The sequence below is a fragment of the Cetorhinus maximus genome, chromosome 4 (assembly GCF_964194155.1).
Source record: "Cetorhinus maximus chromosome 4, sCetMax3.hap1.1, whole genome shotgun sequence".
Taxonomy (NCBI): Eukaryota; Metazoa; Chordata; class Chondrichthyes; order Lamniformes; family Cetorhinidae; genus Cetorhinus; species Cetorhinus maximus.
In genome coordinates this window covers 20721565-20740856 of record NC_135882.1, presented here as the reverse complement: position 1 = coordinate 20740856, position 19292 = coordinate 20721565, and the positions used below count along the sequence as shown (strand labels likewise).

The 19292-nt window shown below is 56.4% G+C and overlaps 2 protein-coding genes across 5 annotated transcripts in view; one reads left to right on the top strand and one right to left on the bottom strand.

Annotated features, from left to right (window-relative positions):
* Positions 1-19292, top strand: part of LOC144679535 (sperm-associated antigen 1-like) — a 503898-nt gene that overhangs the window by 328473 nt on the left and 156133 nt on the right. The gene's annotated exons all lie outside the window — the stretch shown is intronic.
* LOC144679537 (sorting nexin-31-like) overlaps positions 1-19292 on the bottom strand; it is a 122720-nt gene that overhangs the window by 52464 nt on the left and 50964 nt on the right. The gene's annotated exons all lie outside the window — the stretch shown is intronic.

Genomic DNA, 19292 nt, shown 5'->3' with positions numbered 1-19292 from the left:
GGGAGGGCGAGAGGTGGGGAGGGCGAGAGAGTGGGGAGGGCGAGAGAGTGGGGAGGGCGAGAGAGTGGGGTGGGGGGGAGGAGTGGGGAGGGCGAGAGAGTGGGGAGGGCGAGAGAGTGGGGAGGGCGAGAGAGTGGGGAGGGCGAGAGAGTGGGGAGGGCGAGAGAGTGGGGAGGGCGAGAGAGTGGGGAGGGCGAGAGAGTGGGGAGGGCGAGAGAGTGGGGAGGGCGAGAGAGTGGGGAGGGCGAGAGAGTGGGGAGGGCGAGAGAGTGGGAGGGCGAGAGAGTGGGGAGGGCGAGAGAGTGGGGAGGGCGAGAGAGTGGGGAGGGCGAGAGAGTGGGGAGGGCGAGAGAGTGGGGGGGCGAAGAGAGTGGGGAGGGCGAGAGAGTGGGGAGGGCGAGAGAGTGGGGAGGGCGAGAGAGTGGGGAGGGCGAGAGAGTGGGAGGGCGAGAGAGTGGGGAGGGCGAGAGAGTGGGGAGGGCGAGAGAGTGGGGAGGGCGAGAGAGTGGGGAGGGCGAGAGAGTGGGGAGGGCGAGAGAGTGGGGAGGGCGAGAGAGTGGGGAGGGCGAGAGAGTGGGGAGGGCGAGAGAGTGGGTGGGAGGGCGAGAGAGTGGGCGAGGGCGAGAGAGTGGGGAGGGCGAGAGAGTGGGGAGGGCGAGAGAGTGGGGAGGGCGAGAGAGTGGGGAGGGCGAGAGAGTGGGGAGGGCGAGAGAGTGGGGAGGGCGAGAGAGTGGGGAGGGCGAGAGAGTGGGGAGGGCGAGAGAGTGGGGAGGGCGAGAGAGTGGGGAGGGCGAGAGAGTGGGGAGGGCGAGAGAGTGGGGAGGGCGAGAGAGTGGGGAGGGCGAGAGAGTGGGGAGGGCGAGAGAGTGGGGAGGGCGAGAGAGTGGGGAGGGCGAGAGAGTGGGGAGGGCGAGAGAGTGGGGAGGGCGAGAGAGTGGGGAGGGCGAGAGAGTGGGGAGGGCGAGAGAGTGGGGAGGGCGAGAGAGTGGGGAGGGCGAGAGAGTGGGGAGGGCGAGAGAGTGGGGAGGGCGAGAGAGTGGGGAGGGCGAGAGAGTGGGGAGGGCGAGAGAGTGGGGAGGGCGAGAGAGTGGGGAGGGCGAGAGAGTGGGGAGGGCGAGAGAGTGGGGAGGGCGAGAGAGTGGGGAGGGCGAGAGAGTGGGGAGGGCGAGAGAGTGGGGAGGGCGAGAGAGTGGGGAGGGCGAGAGAGTGGGGAGGGCGAGAGAGTGGGGAGGGCGAGAGAGTGGGGAGGGCGAGAGAGTGGGGAGGGCGAGAGAGTGGGGAGGGCGAGAGAGTGGGGAGGGCGAGAGAGTGGGGAGGGCGAGAGAGTGGGGAGGGCGAGAGAGTGGGGAGGGCGAGAGAGTGGGGAGGGCGAGAGAGTGGGGAGGGCGAGAGAGTGGGGAGGGCGAGAGAGTGGGGAGGGCGAGAGAGTGGGGAGGGCGAGAGAGTGGGGAGGGCGAGAGAGTGGGGAGGGCGAGAGAGTGGGGAGGGCGAGAGAGTGGGGAGGGCGAGAGAGTGGGGAGGGCGAGAGAGTGGGGAGGGCGAGAGAGTGGGGAGGGCGAGAGAGTGGGGAGGGCGAGAGAGTGGGGAGGGCGAGAGAGTGGGGAGGGCGAGAGAGTGGGGAGGGCGAGAGAGTGGGGAGGGCGAGAGAGTGGGGAGGGCGAGAGAGTGGGGAGGGCGAGAGAGTGGGGAGGGCGAGAGAGTGGGGAGGGCGAGAGAGTGGGGAGGGCGAGAGAGTGGGGAGGGCGAGAGAGTGGGGAGGGCGAGAGAGTGGGGAGGGCGAGAGAGTGGGGAGGGCGAGAGAGTGGGGAGGGCGAGAGAGTGGGGAGGGCGAGAGAGTGGGGAGGGCGAGAGAGTGGGGAGGGCGAGAGAGTGGGGAGGGCGAGAGAGTGGGGAGGGCGAGAGAGTGGGGAGGGCGAGAGAGTGGGGAGGGCGAGAGAGTGGGGAGGGCGAGAGAGTGGGGAGGGCGAGAGAGTGGGGAGGGCGAGAGAGTGGGGAGGGCGAGAGAGTGGGGAGGGCGAGAGAGTGGGGAGGGCGAGAGAGTGGGGAGGGCGAGAGAGTGGGGAGGGCGAGAGAGTGGGGAGGGCGAGAGAGTGGGGAGGGCGAGAGAGTGGGGAGGGCGAGAGAGTGGGGAGGGCGAGAGAGTGGGGAGGGCGAGAGAGTGGGGAGGGCGAGAGAGTGGGGAGGGCGAGAGAGTGGGGAGGGCGAGAGAGTGGGGAGGGCGAGAGAGTGGGGAGGGCGAGAGAGTGGGGAGGGCGAGAGAGTGGGGAGGGCGAGAGAGTGGGGAGGGCGAGAGAGTGGGGAGGGCGAGAGAGTGGGGAGGGCGAGAGAGTGGGGAGGGCGAGAGAGTGGGGAGGGCGAGAGAGTGGGGAGGGCGAGAGAGTGGGGAGGGCGAGAGAGTGGGGAGGGCGAGAGAGTGGGGAGGGCGAGAGAGTGGGGAGGGCGAGAGAGTGGGGAGGGCGAGAGAGTGGGGAGGGCGAGAGAGTGGGGAGGGCGAGAGAGTGGGGAGGGCGAGAGAGTGGGGAGGGCGAGAGAGTGGGGAGGGCGAGAGAGTGGGGAGGGCGAGAGAGTGGGGAGGGCGAGAGAGTGGGGAGGGCGAGAGAGTGGGGAGGGCGAGAGAGTGGGGAGGGCGAGAGAGTGGGGAGGGCGAGAGAGTGGGGAGGGCGAGAGAGTGGGGAGGGCGAGAGAGTGGGGAGGGCGAGAGAGTGGGGAGGGCGAGAGAGTGGGGAGGGCGAGAGAGTGGGGAGGGCGAGAGAGTGGGGAGGGCGAGAGAGTGGGGAGGGCGAGAGAGTGGGGAGGGCGAGAGAGTGGGGAGGGCGAGAGAGTGGGGAGGGCGAGAGAGTGGGGAGGGCGAGAGAGTGGGGAGGGCGAGAGAGTGGGGAGGGCGAGAGAGTGGGGAGGGCGAGAGAGTGGGGAGGGCGAGAGAGTGGGGAGGGCGAGAGAGTGGGGAGGGCGAGAGAGTGGGGAGGGCGAGAGAGTGGGGAGGGCGAGAGAGTGGGGAGGGCGAGAGAGTGGGGAGGGCGAGAGAGTGGGGAGGGCGAGAGAGTGGGGAGGGCGAGAGAGTGGGGAGGGCGAGAGAGTGGGGAGGGCGAGAGAGTGGGGAGGGCGAGAGAGTGGGGAGGGCGAGAGAGTGGGGAGGGCGAGAGAGTGGGGAGGGCGAGAGAGTGGGGAGGGCGAGAGAGTGGGGAGGGCGAGAGAGTGGGGAGGGCGAGAGAGTGGGAGGGCGAGAGAGTGGGGAGGGCGAGAGAGTGGGGAGGGCGAGAGAGTGGGGAGGGCGAGAGAGTGGGGAGGGCGAGAGAGTGGGGAGGGCGAGAGAGTGGGGAGGGCGAGAGAGTGGGGAGGGCGAGAGAGTGGGGAGGGCGAGAGAGTGGGGAGGGCGAGAGAGTGGGGAGGGCGAGAGAGTGGGGAGGGCGAGAGAGTGGGGAGGGCGAGAGAGTGGGGAGGGCGAGAGAGTGGGGAGGGCGAGAGAGTGGGGAGGGCGAGAGAGTGGGGAGGGCGAGAGAGTGGGGAGGGCGAGAGAGTGGGGAGGGCGAGAGAGTGGGGAGGGCGAGAGAGTGGGGAGGGCGAGAGAGTGGGGAGGGCGAGGGGAGAGAGTGGGAGGGCGAGGGCGAGAGAGTGGGGAGGGCGAGGGAGTGGGGAGGGCGAGAGAGTGGGGAGGGCGAGGAGTGGGGAGGGCGAGAGAGTGGGAGGGCGAGGGCGAGAGAGTGGGGAGGGCGAGGGCGAGAGAGTGGGGAGGGCGAGGGCGAGAGAGTGGGGAGGGCGAGGGCGAGAGAGTGGGGAGGGCGAGGGCGAGAGAGTGGGGAGGGCGAGGGCGAGAGAGTGGGGAGGGCGAGGGCGAGAGAGTGGGGAGGGCGAGGGCGAGAGAGTGGGGAGGGCGAGGGCGAGAGAGTGGGGAGGGCGAGGGCGAGAGAGTGGGGAGGGCGAGGGCGAGAGAGTGGGGAGGGCGAGGGCGAGAGAGTGGGGAGGGCGAGGGCGAGAGAGTGGGGAGGGCGAGGGCGAGAGAGTGGGGAGGGCGAGGGCGAGAGAGTGGGGAGGGCGAGGGCGAGAGAGTGGGGAGGGCGAGGGCGAGAGAGTGGGGAGGGCGAGGGCGAGAGAGTGGGGAGGGCGAGGGCGAGAGAGTGGGGAGGGCGAGGGCGAGAGAGTGGGGAGGGCGAGGGCGAGAGAGTGGGGAGGGCGAGGGCGAGAGAGTGGGGAGGGCGAGGGCGAGAGAGTGGGGAGGGCGAGGGCGAGAGAGTGGGGAGGGCGAGGGCGAGAGAGTGGGGAGGGCGAGGGCGAGAGAGTGGGGAGGGCGAGGGCGAGAGAGTGGGGAGGGCGAGGGCGAGAGAGTGGGGAGGGCGAGGGCGAGAGAGTGGGGAGGGCGAGGGCGAGAGAGTGGGGAGGGCGAGGGCGAGAGAGTGGGGAGGGCGAGGGCGAGAGAGTGGGGAGGGCGAGGGCGAGAGAGTGGGGAGGGCGAGGGCGAGAGAGTGGGGAGGGCGAGGGCGAGAGAGTGGGGAGGGCGAGGGCGAGAGAGTGGGGAGGGCGAGGGCGAGAGAGTGGGGAGGGCGAGGGCGAGAGAGTGGGGAGGGCGAGGGCGAGAGAGTGGGGAGGGCGAGGGCGAGAGAGTGGGGAGGGCGAGGGCGAGAGAGTGGGGAGGGCGAGGGCGAGAGAGTGGGGAGGGCGAGGGCGAGAGAGTGGGGAGGGCGAGGGCGAGAGAGTGGGGAGGGCGAGGGCGAGAGAGTGGGGAGGGCGAGGGCGAGAGAGTGGGGAGGGCGAGGGCGAGAGAGTGGGGAGGGCGAGGGCGAGAGAGTGGGGAGGGCGAGGGCGAGAGAGTGGGGAGGGCGAGGGCGAGAGAGTGGGGAGGGCGAGGGCGAGAGAGTGGGGAGGGCGAGGGCGAGAGAGTGGGGAGGGCGAGGGCGAGAGAGTGGGGAGGGCGAGGGCGAGAGAGTGGGGAGGGCGAGGGCGAGAGAGTGGGGAGGGCGAGGGCGAGAGAGTGGGGAGGGCGAGGGCGAGAGAGTGGGGAGGGCGAGGGCGAGAGAGTGGGGAGGGCGAGGGCGAGAGAGTGGGGAGGGCGAGGGCGAGAGAGTGGGGAGGGCGAGGGCGAGAGAGTGGGGAGGGCGAGGGCGAGAGAGTGGGGAGGGCGAGGGCGAGAGAGTGGGGAGGGCGAGGGCGAGAGAGTGGGGAGGGCGAGGGCGAGAGAGTGGGGAGGGCGAGGGCGAGAGAGTGGGGAGGGCGAGGGCGAGAGAGTGGGGAGGGCGAGGGCGAGAGAGTGGGGAGGGCGAGGGCGAGAGAGTGGGAGGGCGAGGGCGAGAGAGTGGGGAGGGCGAGGGCGAGAGAGTGGGGAGGGCGAGGGCGAGAGAGTGGGGGAGGGCGAGGGCGAGAGAGTGGGGAGGGCGAGGGCGAGAGAGTGGGGAGGGCGAGGGCGAGAGAGTGGGGAGGGCGAGGGCGAGAGAGTGGGGAGGGCGAGGGCGAGAGAGTGGGGAGGGCGAGGGCGAGAGAGTGGGGAGGGCGAGGGCGAGAGAGTGGGGAGGGCGAGGGCGAGAGAGTGGGGAGGGCGAGGGCGAGAGAGTGGGGAGGGCGAGGGCGAGAGAGTGGGGAGGGCGAGGGCGAGAGAGTGGGAGGGCGAGGGCGAGAGAGTGGGGAGGCGAGGGCGAGAGAGTGGGGAGGGCGAGGGCGAGAGAGTGGGGAGGGCGAGGGCGAGAGAGTGGGGAGGGCGAGGGCGAGAGAGTGGGGAGGGCGAGGGCGAGAGAGTGGGGAGGGCGAGGGCGAGAGAGTGGGGAGGGCGAGGGCGAGAGAGTGGGGAGGGCGAGGGCGAGAGAGTGGGGAGGGCGAGGGCGAGAGAGTGGGGAGGGCGAGGGCGAGAGAGTGGGGAGGGCGAGGGCGAGAGAGTGGGGAGGGCGAGGGCGAGAGAGTGGGGAGGGCGAGGGCGAGAGAGTGGGGAGGGCGAGGGCGAGAGAGTGGGGAGGGCGAGGGCGAGAGAGTGGGGAGGGCGAGGGCGAGAGAGTGGGGAGGGCGAGGGCGAGAGAGTGGGGAGGGCGAGGGCGAGAGAGTGGGGAGGGCGAGGGCGAGAGAGTGGGGAGGGCGAGGGCGAGAGAGTGGGGAGGGCGAGGGCGAGAGAGTGGGGAGGGCGAGGGCGAGAGAGTGGGAGGGCGAGGGCGAGAGAGTGGGGAGGGCGAGGGCGAGAGAGTGGGGAGGGCGAGGGCGAGAGAGTGGGGAGGGCGAGGGCGAGAGAGTGGGGAGGGCGAGGGCGAGAGAGTGGGGAGGGCGAGGGCGAGAGAGTGGGGAGGGCGAGGGCGAGAGAGTGGGGAGGGCGAGGGCGAGAGAGTGGGGAGGGCGAGGGCGAGAGAGTGGGGAGGGCGAGGGCGAGAGAGTGGGGAGGGCGAGGGCGAGAGAGTGGGGAGGGCGAGGGCGAGAGAGTGGGGAGGGCGAGGGCGAGAGAGTGGGGAGGGCGAGGGCGAGAGAGTGGGGAGGGCGAGGGCGAGAGAGGAGGGCGAGGGCGAGAGAGTGGGGAGGGCGAGGGCGAGAGAGTGGGGAGGGCGAGGGCGAGAGAGTTGGGGAGGGCGAGGGCGAGAGAGTGGGGAGGGCGAGGGCGAGAGAGTGGGGAGGGCGAGGGCGAGAGAGTGGGGAGGGCGAGGGCGAGAGAGTGGGGAGGGCGAGGGCGAGAGAGTGGGGAGGGCGAGGGGCGAGAGAGTGGGGAGGGCGAGGGCGAGAGAGTGGGGAGGGCGAGGGCGAGAGAGTGGGGAGGGCGAGGGCGAGAGAGTGGGGAGGGCGAGGGCGAGAGAGTGGGGAGGGCGAGGGCGAGAGAGTGGGGAGGGCGAGGGCGGAGAGAGTGGGGAGGGCGAGGGCGAGCGAGTGGGGAGGGCGAGGGCAGAGCGAGTGGGGAGGGCGAGGGAGAGCGAGTGGGGAGGGCGAGGGAGAGCGAGTGGGGAGGGCGAGGGAGAGCGAGTGGGGAGGGAGGGAGAGCGAGTGGGGAGGGAGGGAGAGCGAGTGGGGAGGGAGGGCGAGAGAGTGGGGAGGGAGGGCGAGAGAGTGGGGAGGGCGAGGGCGAGAGAGTGGGGAGGGCGAGGGCGAGAGAGTGGGGAGGGCGAGGGCGAGAGAGTGGGGAGGGAGGGAGAGTGAGGAGGGAGGGAGGGAGGGAGGGAGAGAGTGGGGAAGGAGAGAGAGAGAGTGGGGAGGGAGACAGAGTGGGGAGGGAGAGAGAGAGAGAGTGGGGAGGGAGAGAGAGAGAGAGTGGGGAGGGAGAGAGAGAGAGAGTGGGGAGGGAGAGAGAGAGAGAGTGGGGAGGGAGAGAGAGAGAGAGTGGGGAGGGAGAGAGAGAGAGAGTGGGGAGGGAGAGAGAGAGAGAGTGGGGAGGGAGAGAGAGAGAGTGGGGAGGGAAGAGAGAGAGTGGGGAGGGAGGGAGAGAGAGTGGGGAGGGAGAGAGAGAGTGGGGAGGGAGAGAGAGAGTGGGGAGGGAGAGAGAGAGTGGGGAGGGAGAGAGAGAGAGTGGGGAGGGAGAGAGAGAGAGTGGGGAGGGAGAGAGAGAGTGGGGAGGGAGGGAGAGAGTGGGGAGGGAGAGAGAGAGAGTGGGGAGGGAGAGAGAGAGAGTGGGGAGGGAGAGAGAGAGAGAGTGGGGAGGGAGAGAGAGAGAGTGGGGAAGGAGAGAGAGTGGGGAAGGAGAGAGAGAGAGTGGGGAGGGAGAGAGAGAGAGTGGGGGGGGAGGGAGAGAGAGAGAGTGGGGGGGGAGGGAGAGAGAGAGAGTGGGGGGGGAGGGAGAGAGAGAGAGTGGGGAGGGAGGGAGAGTGAGGAGGGAGGGAGGGAGAGAGTGGGGAGGGAGGGAGAGAGTGGGGAGGGAGGAGAGAGTGGGGAGGGTGGGAGGGAGAGAGGGGGGGAGGGAGAGAGAGAGAGAGCAAGAGACAGTGGGTGAGAGGTTGAGCACACAAAAGAAAGAGGGAGTGTAAGGGAGAGAGAGCGAGTGGGAGGGAGGGCGAGTGGGAAAAGAGCAGGAAAGCAAATGAAGGAGAGCAAAAGTGAATGAAAAAGAGTGAAATAACGGGGAGTGTGTATGCGGCAAAGAAAGAGTGCGCATGACAGAGCAAAGCGCCAAGAAAATGATTGCAAATGCAAGAAAGATCAACGAGAAAGAGCGAACAAAAGGAGAGTGAACGCAAGTGAAATCAAGAGTGTAAAATTGTAAAATTGAAATGGCGGGCAGGAAAGATTGAGGTAGAGAACAGAATAAGAGCATAAAATAAAAGGATGGAAAGAATTTGCACTCAGTGATTTTCACATCCACAGAACATCCCTAATTAATTTTATTTCCACCTAAATAAAAGGGATTCAGTTTAACATTTTACCCGGAAACCAGTAAGTACCTTCAACAATGCAGCATCCCCTCAGTCCTTCATTGAAATGTTAATCTGGATCACAAACTAAAAGTCCCTCAAGTACAGCTTGAACCCACTACCTTCTGAAGGGGAGAGAACGTTCCTGCTGAGCAATGCTGACATTTAAGAGTATAATTCAAATGTTCCTCCCCAGAACAGAAAGAGCCTCCGTCATTGCTGGGAACGCTAATCAGGTCAGTGTACGAGTCTCAGATCGATTGGAACAAGGAGGCAAGAGATGACGGGTGAATTGGTAGAGATTATCCACTTCATTAATTGGACAAATTATCACCTACACCGACAGAGACTGATTGCTAATTTAAACATCCTCAAACCACAACCATAAGGCAAAATCATAAAGAATAGATCTGACAGTTTTGGCTGATAAAATGCATCTGTTAAATAAGGAGATTTGGAGCTAACTTGAAAAGAACAAAATTCCAGGGATTAACAAGCGAAAACTGGCTTGCAACCAAACCTGACATGAAATGACTAGAAATAGATAGCAGATGCTTGGCAATAACTAACACATGTTATGAAACACAATGTACAGACAGTAAGGAAACTGCGTCGTAGCAAGCCAAGCAGCATAGTAACATCCAAAAAGGTGCACGGGTGTTGCTGCAGCACATCCTTTCTGAAGTAAAAGCTATAAATAATTCCAGCCCATTACACAAAAAAAAAAGTTTGTAATGGGAAATTTGCTGAGTTTAAACAACCTCTATTTTTCCACTGGCGGAACGAGGAGTCAACAAGATTTTCATTTTTGAAAATTCTGGAAAATAAGGCATCTGTCGTCACACAATCCTTCTCTCTTCTGTGTCTTTCCTCCCCCACAGCTCATGAAGCCGACTGCCACTTTGGAACACATGCCAGCAATGAACTACCAAGCTCAAGCCCGCATAGAACATCCATTGTTTTGCAATCAACTCACAAGTTAAACGTGTTGACATGGGGAGCTTGCCCGTAAATCGTGCCAAAGCAATGTGAACCAATTTCAATTTAAGGTGAAACCAGTTCACACTACCTTGTTGCTTGTCCCCACCACCCCCCACCGCAACCCCCCCCCACCACCCACCATTGCCACAACCTGACCCAACCCAAACTGAACTTTGAACAAAAAATACACACACTCAGAAAAACTTCCCCGTCGTGTCCAGTAAATATATTGCAGAATAACTCTGGAGTTACTAAAGCATGAGTCATTTAGATTCAGACAGACATGACTGCTATAGCTTTTAACTTAAGACAGAGAAGGAAAAAAAAAATGAGACAAACTAAACACATGTTGTTCACAGGTTTACTCAGCAACCAGAGCTGTTAGAAAAAGAAACTCTTAGATGAGAGATATTCATGGCTTTTGCTTTTACAGGTCTCGCAGTCCATATGGTGGAGCTCCAATGGTCACGTGCAAAGTTTAAATCCACGTCTCTTTTATCTTAAATGGGCCAATGCTCACAGTGTTTGACTTTTCAATTTAGAATTTAGTTATCAATGAAGCAAAGGGTTAAAACAGCCTTGCCCAAACTCTAGAGCTACAGACTTCAAACAGGACCAAACCAGCAACTGAGATACACGAGTATCAATGAAACAGGGGTTGCCTGAGCTGCAAAAGGCCACATTGCAACATGTGGTCTACTAGCCTGCAGGATGGTCATCCCTGACTTTGTCGCTTCATACCCATGGCATTTTAATGTTTAGCATCACATTCTCTTAATTCCGCCCCCCACCCCCTCTACTCAAACTAAGTGCCAGAAGGACAGGATGGAGATGGAGACAAGCATAGCAAGGGCTGATGTCTCACAATTGACCCCAGTGGTCGCTGGATATTGTCACCTGGAATTTCTGCAGAGTTTCTCCAGTAGAAGGCTGATGGAACTGCTTGAGGAACAGTGTAAACAGCCATGCTCTGTTATCTGTCATTTATCCAGAGGTTCCGCCAATCTCCTGCCAGAAAATCTCAGTGGAAATTCCAGGTGAATTCCTTTGTAATTCTTTGAAGGAAAACATCCAAAGGTTTCTGGCTTCATGATTAGCATGATTTTTAGCGTGATTAACACTGAAGGTATAAACTCAACTTAACATCTGAAACAAGAGCTGGTGTAAGCCATTCGAGCCTGCTCAGGCATTCAATAAAATCATTGCTAATCTTCTACCTCAACTCCACCTTCCCTCACTATTCCCAAAACCCTTAAGTCCCTTAGTATATAAAAATTCATAAATCACTGCCTTGAATATACTAGACACCTGAGCATTCACAGCCCTGTAAGACAGAATGCCAAAGATTCGCAACCTTTTGAGTGAAGAAATTTCTCCTCATCACAGTCCAAAACGGCCAACACTTGTCCTGAGACTGTGATCCCGAGGTCAAGATTGCCTAGTCGGGAAATATCCTCCCAGCATCTACCCTGTCAAACCCCTTAAGAATTTTATGTTTCAATGAGCTCGCCTCCCATTCTTCTAAACTCTCGGGAAAGGCCTAGTTTACTCACCTCCCCATAAAACAATCCCCTCAATCCTCTCCCAGAATCCTACCTATCCACCACCTGTGTGCACTCTGACTTATATTAGATTCCAGTCACCTAGTGCTTCCATTCCAAAATTGCATTCAAATTCATTCATGGTCTCATCACTCCTTACTTTTGTAATCTCATCCAGCCCAAACCATTCCCCACTCTTTCCCTATCCTCTACCAGCCCCAATCCTAACCATTGGCTACTGTGTCTCCATTGTCCTATCCCTAAACCCTTCCACCTCTCTCACCTCTTTGACTAAGCTTGAAGACAACCACCCCCTCTCCTAATGCCTCTTTCTTAGGATTCGTGTCAATATTTGTCCGAATACTTTTCAGTGAAGCACTTTCAATTCTTTACGTTTCAGGTGCTGTACAAATGCAAGTTGTTGATTGTGGCTATCTTTAAACAATATGCTCTTCAGAATCATCTTATTTCCTCTCAGAAACAAGTCACTATGCTCTTCCTGTTATATCTGGTGAAATTTGAAATGTTCAGAGCTAACTCGAGGATTTGAACAGACGGTCCTTCGATAGCTTTCACAGGTCACAACGTTTTTTGCACTTGAGCGGTCTACATACACTGTCTACGTATAGTGAAATCTTAAACATGCACTTTCACTTTACATAAATGTGGTAGACTCTTAAGTGCCCTCTGAAATGGCCTAGCAAGCCACTCAGTTGTATCAAGCTGCTAAAATGTAAATTTTAAAAAATAATGAAACTGGACGGACCACCTGGCATCGACCTAGGCACTGGAAACAACAACAGCAAAACCAGCCCGGTCAACCCTGCAACATCCTCCTTATTAACATCTGGGGGCTAGTGCCAAAATTGAGAGAGATGTCTCGCAGACTAGTCAAGCAACAGCCTGACATAGTCATCCTCACGGAATCATATCTTACAGATAATGTCCCAGACACCACTATCACCATCCCTGGGTATGCCCTGTCCCACCAGAAGGACAGACCCAGCAGAGGTGGCAGTACCGTGGTATACAATCAGGAGGGAGTTGCCCTGGGAGCCCTTAACATCGACTCCAGCCCATGGCACCAAGTCAAACATGGATAAGGAAACCTCCTGCTGGTTACCACATACTGCACCCCAGACCCCCTTGCCCCTCAGCTGATAAATCAATGCTCCTCCATGTTGAACACCACCTGAAGGAAGCACTGAAGTTGGCAAGGGCGCAGAATGTACTCTGGGTGGAAGGCTTCAATGTCCATCACCAAGAGTGGCTCGGTAGCACCACCACTGACCGAGCTGGCCGAGACCTAAAAGACATAGCTGCTAGACTGGGTCTGCGGCAGGTGATGAGGGAACCAACAAAAGGTTGGGGGGGGGGGGGAGGTGGGGGGAACCATACTTGAGCTCATCCTCACCAACCTGCCTGCTGCAGATGCATCTTTCCATGACAGTATTGGTAGGAGTGACCGTCGCACGGTCATTGTGGAGACGCAGTCCCGTCTTCACATTGAGGATACCCTCCATCACGTTGTGTGGCACTACCACCGTGATAAATTGGATAGATTTCGAACAGATCTAGCAACTCCAGACTGGACATTCATGAGGCGTTGTAAGCCATTAGCAGCAGCAGAATTGCACTCAACTACAATCTGTAACCTCATGGACTGGCATATCCCCGCTCTACCATTACCATCAAGCCAGGGGATCAACCCTGGTTCAGTGAAAAGTTCATGCCAAGAGCAGCACCAGACACACCTAAAAACGAGGCGGAAACCTGGTGAAGCTACAACACAGAACTAATTGTGGGCCAAACAGCATAAGCAGCAAGTGATAGACAGAGCTAAGTAATTCCACAACCAACGGACCAGATCTATGCCCTACAATTCTGCCACATCCAGTTGTGAATGGTGGTGGAAAATTAAACAACTCACAGGAGGAAAAGGCTCCTCAGATATCCCCATCCTCAATGATGGGGCAGCAGTGCAAAAGACAAGGCTGAAGCATTTGCAACAATCTTCAGCCAGAAGTGCCATGTGGATGATCCACCTCGGCCTCCTCCTGAGGTCCCAGCATCACAGATGCCAGATTTCAGCCAATTCGATTCACTCCATGTGAAATCGAGAAACAGCTGAAGGCACTGGGTACTGCAAAGGCTATAGGCCCTGACAATATTCCAGCAATAGTACTGAAGATGTGCTCCAGAACTTGCTGCGCCCCTAGCCAAGCTGTTCCAGTACAGCTACAACACTGGCATCTACCCAGCAATGTGGAAAATTGCCCAGGTATGTCCTGTGCACAAAAAGGAGAAATCCAACCTGGCCAATTACCGCCCCAGTCTACTCTTGATCAGTAAAGTGATAGTAGGGGTCATCAATAGTGCAATCAAGCAGCACTTGCTTAGCAATAACCTTCTCACTGATGCTCACTTTGGGTTCCACCACAGTCACTCAGCTTCTGACCTCATTACAGCCTTGGTTCAAACTTGGACAAAAAAAAGAGCTGAACTCCAGAGATGAGGTGAGATTGATTGTTTTTGACATCAAGGCAGCATTTGATGGAGTGTGGCATCAAGGAATCCTAGCAAAACTGGAGTCAATGGGAATCAGGGGGAAAATTCTCCACTGGTTGGAGCCAAACCTAGCACAAAGGAAGATGGTTGTGGTTGCTGGAGGTCAGTCATCTCAGTTCCAGGCATCACTACAGGAGTTCCTCAGGGTAGTGTCCCCAGCCCAACCATCTTCAGCTGCTTCATCAATGACTTTCCTTCCCATCATAAGGTCAGAAGTGCGAATGGTCACTGATTATTGCACAATGTTCAGCACCACTTGCGACACCTCAGATACTGAGGTAGTCAATGTTTAAATGCAGCAAGACCTGGACAATTTCCAGGCTCAGGCTGACAAGTGGCAAGTAACATTCGCGCCACACAAGTGCCAGGCATTGACCACCTCCAACAAGAGAGAATCTAACCATCGCCCTTTGACCTTCCAAACCCATGACCACTACCATCTAGAAGGGCAAGGGCAGCATATACATGTGAACCCACCACCTGGAAGGTCCTCTCCAAGCCAAGGAGAGACGTGCTGTGGATAAAGGGGAACTGGTGGATGTACTAGTGCCACATCAAAGGTTATTGCAGAAAATAAAAGCTCATGGTGTAGGGAGTAACATACTGGCATGGATAGAAGATTGGCTAGTTAACAGGAAACAGAATTGGCATGAATGGGTCTTTTTCTGGTTGGCAAGATGTGATGAGTGTACCACCACAGGGATTAATGTTGGGGCCTCAACTTTTTACAATTTATATAAATGACTTCGATGAAGGGACCGAAGGGTTGGTGGCTAAATTTGCTGATGAGACAAAGATAGGTAGGAAAGTAAATCGTGAAGAGGATGTAAGGAGGCTACAAAGTGAAATAGATAGGTTAAGGGAGTGGGCAAAGATCTGGCAAATGGAATATAATGTGGGCAAATGTGAAATTGTTCATTTCGGCAGGAACAATAAAAAAATTATCGAAATGGTGAGAGTTTGCAGAGCTCTGAGATTCAGAGGGATTTGGGTGCCCTACTGCATGAATCACAAAAGGCTAGTATGCAGGTAATTAGGAAAGCTAATAGAATGTTATCATTTATTATGAGGGGAATTGATTACAAAAGTAGGGAGGTTATGCTTCAGTTGTACAGGGCATTGATGAGACCACATCTGGAGTAGTGTGTACAGTACTGCTCTCCTTATTTAAATAAAGATGTAAATACATTAGAAGCAGTTCAGTGAAGGTAGCAGGAATGCCAGGAATGGGTGGGTTGTCCTATGAGGAAAGGCTGGACAGGTTAGGCTTGTATCCACTGGAATTTAGAAGAGTAAGAGGTGACTCAATTGAAACCTTTAAGATCCTGAGGGGTCTTGACAGGGTGGATGTGGAGAGGGTGTTTCCTCTTGTGGGAGAATCTAGAACTATGGGTCGCTGTTTAAAAATAAGGGGTCGCTCATTTAAGACAGAGATGAGGAGAAATTTTTCTCTCAGATGGTTGACAGTCAAAAGGCAGTGGAAGCAGAGTCTTTGAGTATTTTTAAGGCAGAGCCAGATAGATTCTTGATTAACAAGGGGGTGAAAGGTTATCGGGAGTGGGCAGGAATGTGGGGGTTGAGGTTACATTCAGATCAGCCATGATCTTATTGAATGGCGGAGCAGGCTCGAGGGGCCGAGTGGCCCATGCCTGCTCCTAATTCGTATGTTTGTGTGTTCACCACCCTGACTTGGAAATGTATCGCTGTTCCTTCACTTGTCACTGGGTCAAAATCCTGGAACTCCCTCCCTAATAGCACTATGGGTCTACCTACACAGCCAGGGCTGCAGTGGTTTAAGGCAGCAGCTCACTGCCACTTTCTCAAGAGCAACTAGGGATGGGCAATAAATGCTGTCCAGCCAGTGATGCCCAATCCAGTAAATGAAGAAAAAAGAAAAGTGGTCCAGGTCTTCAGAGGAGTGGCAATCGTTGTCAGAATGTCGCTCTTCCTCCACTCAAACATCCCCGACTCAGCACTGCTCCATATTCCTTCCTGGATCTTCTGAGCCCAGCTTTCCCAGAAATCTGAAGCACAGTGTCCCTCGGAGAGCTCCACCCAAACGTAGTAGAGTCAGGGGGAAGACAGGACATGTCCCCTTTTTATGGCACTAGCTGGCGTCAGGTAATTTTAAAGCTCCAGTTTGAATGTTAATGAATGGGTGAGTGGATGAATGAGTAGGGTGGGTAGTTAGTTTGGTGGGGTAGTTGGGTCAGGTTGGGAGGGTGGTCGGTGGGTAGTCAAGGCAGGTCGTGGGATTAGTGAGGGGGGGGCGGTCAGTGAGAGTGACTGGGGGTCAGCTCAGTTGCTACCCAGGAATTGGACTAGGTTTTAATCTGTCTAACATTTCCCAGGTAACTAGTACATCAGAAATGTCCCACCTCTCCGACTTTAGCTCAAAGTCAGAGACGTTCACGGAGGGTCCCAGGGAGAAGGGGAATGGCCTATTGGAGGTTGAAACTTCCCAGGCAATTCCAGCAAAGGTCACTGCGTAAGGATTTCCACAGGGTACATCTGGTAATTGACAATCTGGAGACCGGAAGCATTGGGCCTGGAAATTCCCCCCCCTCTCTCTCTCTCTCTCTCAAAGAGAGTACGTCCAAGCCCAAACAGAATGCTGTATTTTTCTGCCCATTTCCTCCCAACCCATCCTAGCAGCAGTGCATAACTTAGCTAAACATTTTGTTAAATCATAGCCCTGGGAGCACAGAAAGAGATACCAATAAAGTAACAGCTTACTCATATTTTAAAAACTATTCCAGTATCTTTGCTTCAGAAAGCGGTTGTGGTCATTGAATTCAAAGTTTTCCGTGCTAGGGATAAAGTTCCAGGGAACAAGTTTCTGTGTAAGTCGAGGAATTTAGTATATGATGTTCTGCTAGTGGCATGCTTTGCTGATGTTTTAGATTTAAGAATGCCAAGATGCAGCTGTATCAGTTCTGGTGTTCCTGGAACGTTGGCAATAAATGCTGATAAAAGTCAGGTTCTGTGAAGCGTCCAGCTGGAACTTTCTCAAGCTTGCTTGGAAAACCTTCTCAGAAAGCTCAGGAGAAAACTCGGAGTTGGAGTTTCAGATGACACAGTCCCCGAATGACTATTAATCTTCAGAATCTGGGTAAAGCATCGCATCAGGAGTAGAAGCCCCATCTCTTCTCCCATTTCTCATATATGCACACATCAATAAGCTTTGTTCGTAGCCCACTTCTTAGTTTGAAGCAATGTGACTTAGCTGAGGCGCACAACTCCTGTGTGAAGGGTACATTCAGGGCACCAGATTAGAAACACAGTTTAGCGGCACAGTTACTGCTCTATCTTCCAAAGTAGAGAAAGGTCATGTGTGTAAAACATAAGACAGTGGAGCGTATGTTCCTGGTTAGAACTACAGAACTTGCTAAAACCTGGGTTTTGGATAGACCAAGGCACAAGTGGAGCTTTGAGTCTGAAGGTTTTTCCTGGAAGCTGGTCTGAGTTACTAGGCTCAATTTTCCAGAGCCCACCCCACAGCGGGTTTAATGGCGGGTGGGTTGGGGGGGCGTGGTTTGAAGAAAGACAATGCGGCAGGAGCCAAAAGGTCGGATTCCCTCCAGCGTAAAATGGCGACGGGAACGTGCGCTCCCACCCATCACAGCCGGTCGCCATTCCTGCCAGAGGCCAGCGTGAAACTGCTTTGCATTCCGTTAATGGGTTGCAGGTGAAGGCCTGTTTGGAATCACAACCCCACCCGCCCAATCATCCACACCACCAGCTGGTTTTCACGCTGGTCCGACATGGCATGCAAGTGTCGGACTCAACTTCAAGAAGGCTGTTGAGTGAGGCAAGGGAGGAGATAGCAGGGGCGCTGGCAATAATTTTCAATACCTCACTAGCCACAGGAGAGGTGCCAGAGGAGTGGAGGACAGCCAATGTGGTACCGTTATTCAAGAAGGGAGGAAGGGATAAACCAGGGAACTACAGGCCAGTCAGTCTAACCTCAGTGGTGGGGAAATTATTGGAAGCAACTCTGGAGGGGCAGAATTAATCTACACTTGGAGAGGCAGGGATTAATCAAGGACAGTCAGCATGGTTTTGTTAAGGGGAGGTCATGTCTGATCAATTTGATTGAATTTTTCGAAGAGGTGACCAAGTGTGTCGATGAGGGCAATGCATTTGACGTAGTCTACTTGGATTTCAGCAAGGCTTTTGATAAGGCCCCGCGTGGGAGACTGATAACGAAGGTAAGAGCCCATGGGATTCAAGGCAATTTGGCAAATTGGATCTAGAATTGGCTGAGTGGCAGGAAGCAGAGGGTGATGGTCGAGGGGTGTTTTTGTGACTGGATGTCTGTGTCCAGTGGGGTTCCACAGGGATCGATGTTGGGTCCCTTGCTGTTTGTGGTATATATAAATGATTTAGACTTGAATGTAGGAGGATTGATCAGTAAGTTCGCGGATGACACGAAAGTTGGTGGGGTGGTAAAAAGTGAGGAGGCTAGCCTTAGATTACAGGAGGATATAGATAGGCTGGTCAGATGGGTTGATCAGTGGCAAACGGGATTTATTCCGGATAGGTGTGAGGTGATGCACTTGGGCAGGACAAACAAGGCATGGGAATACACGATGAATGGTAGGACCCTGGGAAGTACCAAAGATCAGAGGGACCTTGGTGTGCATGTCCACTGGTCCCTTAATTTAGCGGGACAGGTAGGTCACGTGGTTAAGAAGCCACATGGGATACTTGCCTTTATTAGCCGAGGCACAGAATATAGGAGGAGGGAGGTTATACTGGAACTGTATAAAATGCTGGTTAGGCCACAGCTTGATAATTGTGTGCGGTTCTGGAATCTGCATTATAGGAAGGATGTGGTTGCACTAGAGAGAGTGCAGAGGAGATTTACTAGGATGTTGCCTGGGCTGGAGAGTTTTGGTTACGAGGAGAGATTGGATAGATTGGGGTTATTTTCTCTGGAGCAGAGGAGATTGAGGGGGCACATGATTGAGGTGTATAAAATGAGGGGCATAGATAGGGTAGACAGGAAGGAACTTTTGTCCTTGGTGGAGGGATCAATAACCAAGGGGCATAGATTTAAGGTAAGGGGAAGGAAGTTTAGAGGGGATGTGAGGAAAAATTTTTTCACCTAGAGGGTGGTGGGAATCTGGAACTCACTGCCTGAAAGGGCAGTAGAGGCAGGAACCCTCATAACATTTAAGTAGTATTTGGATGTGCACTTGCGATGCCATGGCATTCAAGGCTATGGGCCCAGTGCTGGAAAATGGGATTAGAATAGTTAGGTATGTGTTCGACCGGCGCAGACTCAATGGGCCAAAGGACCTTTTTCTGTGCTGTAGACCTCTATGACTCTAAGGCCTGGGGCAGCTCGCAGAGATCGGAAGGGAAGATGGCCTCCAGCGACCGGATCCTGGAACACCACATGCAGCAGTGGGCGGGTGGAGCATTTACAAGGTGGATCTTCTAACTTGAGGTGGATCTGCTTCTTCAACAGGGGGAAAGTTGATGCCCAGGTGCCTTTTAAAGATGGCGCCCAGAAATGATGGCGTGTCGTGAACCATCCAGTCCACCTCGCCGCGCAAAACATTGGGAAACCCCCCCCGACTGCATAATTAATTAGGCCAGCGTCGCGCGATATGGTGCAAATTTCCACCGGCCTCTGTGGCAGGAAACTCACCCCGTTCCCACCCCTGCCACGGGACTTAGTGGGTGGAACTTTCTGTTCCGGGACTGAGTGCGATAAAAAAAAATGTCAAGAGTTAAGAACCTAATAATAGTGTTCCTTTCTTGCCCTCCTTATTACTTTGCTGGCTTTTTGTTACTTTCCATAATCCTCCCAGTCCCCATTCTAGGCCACTAGCCTTTGTCTCACATAAACTGCCTTCCTGTAACACTGGTGCGAGTCATGCTCAGACTGGTGTTG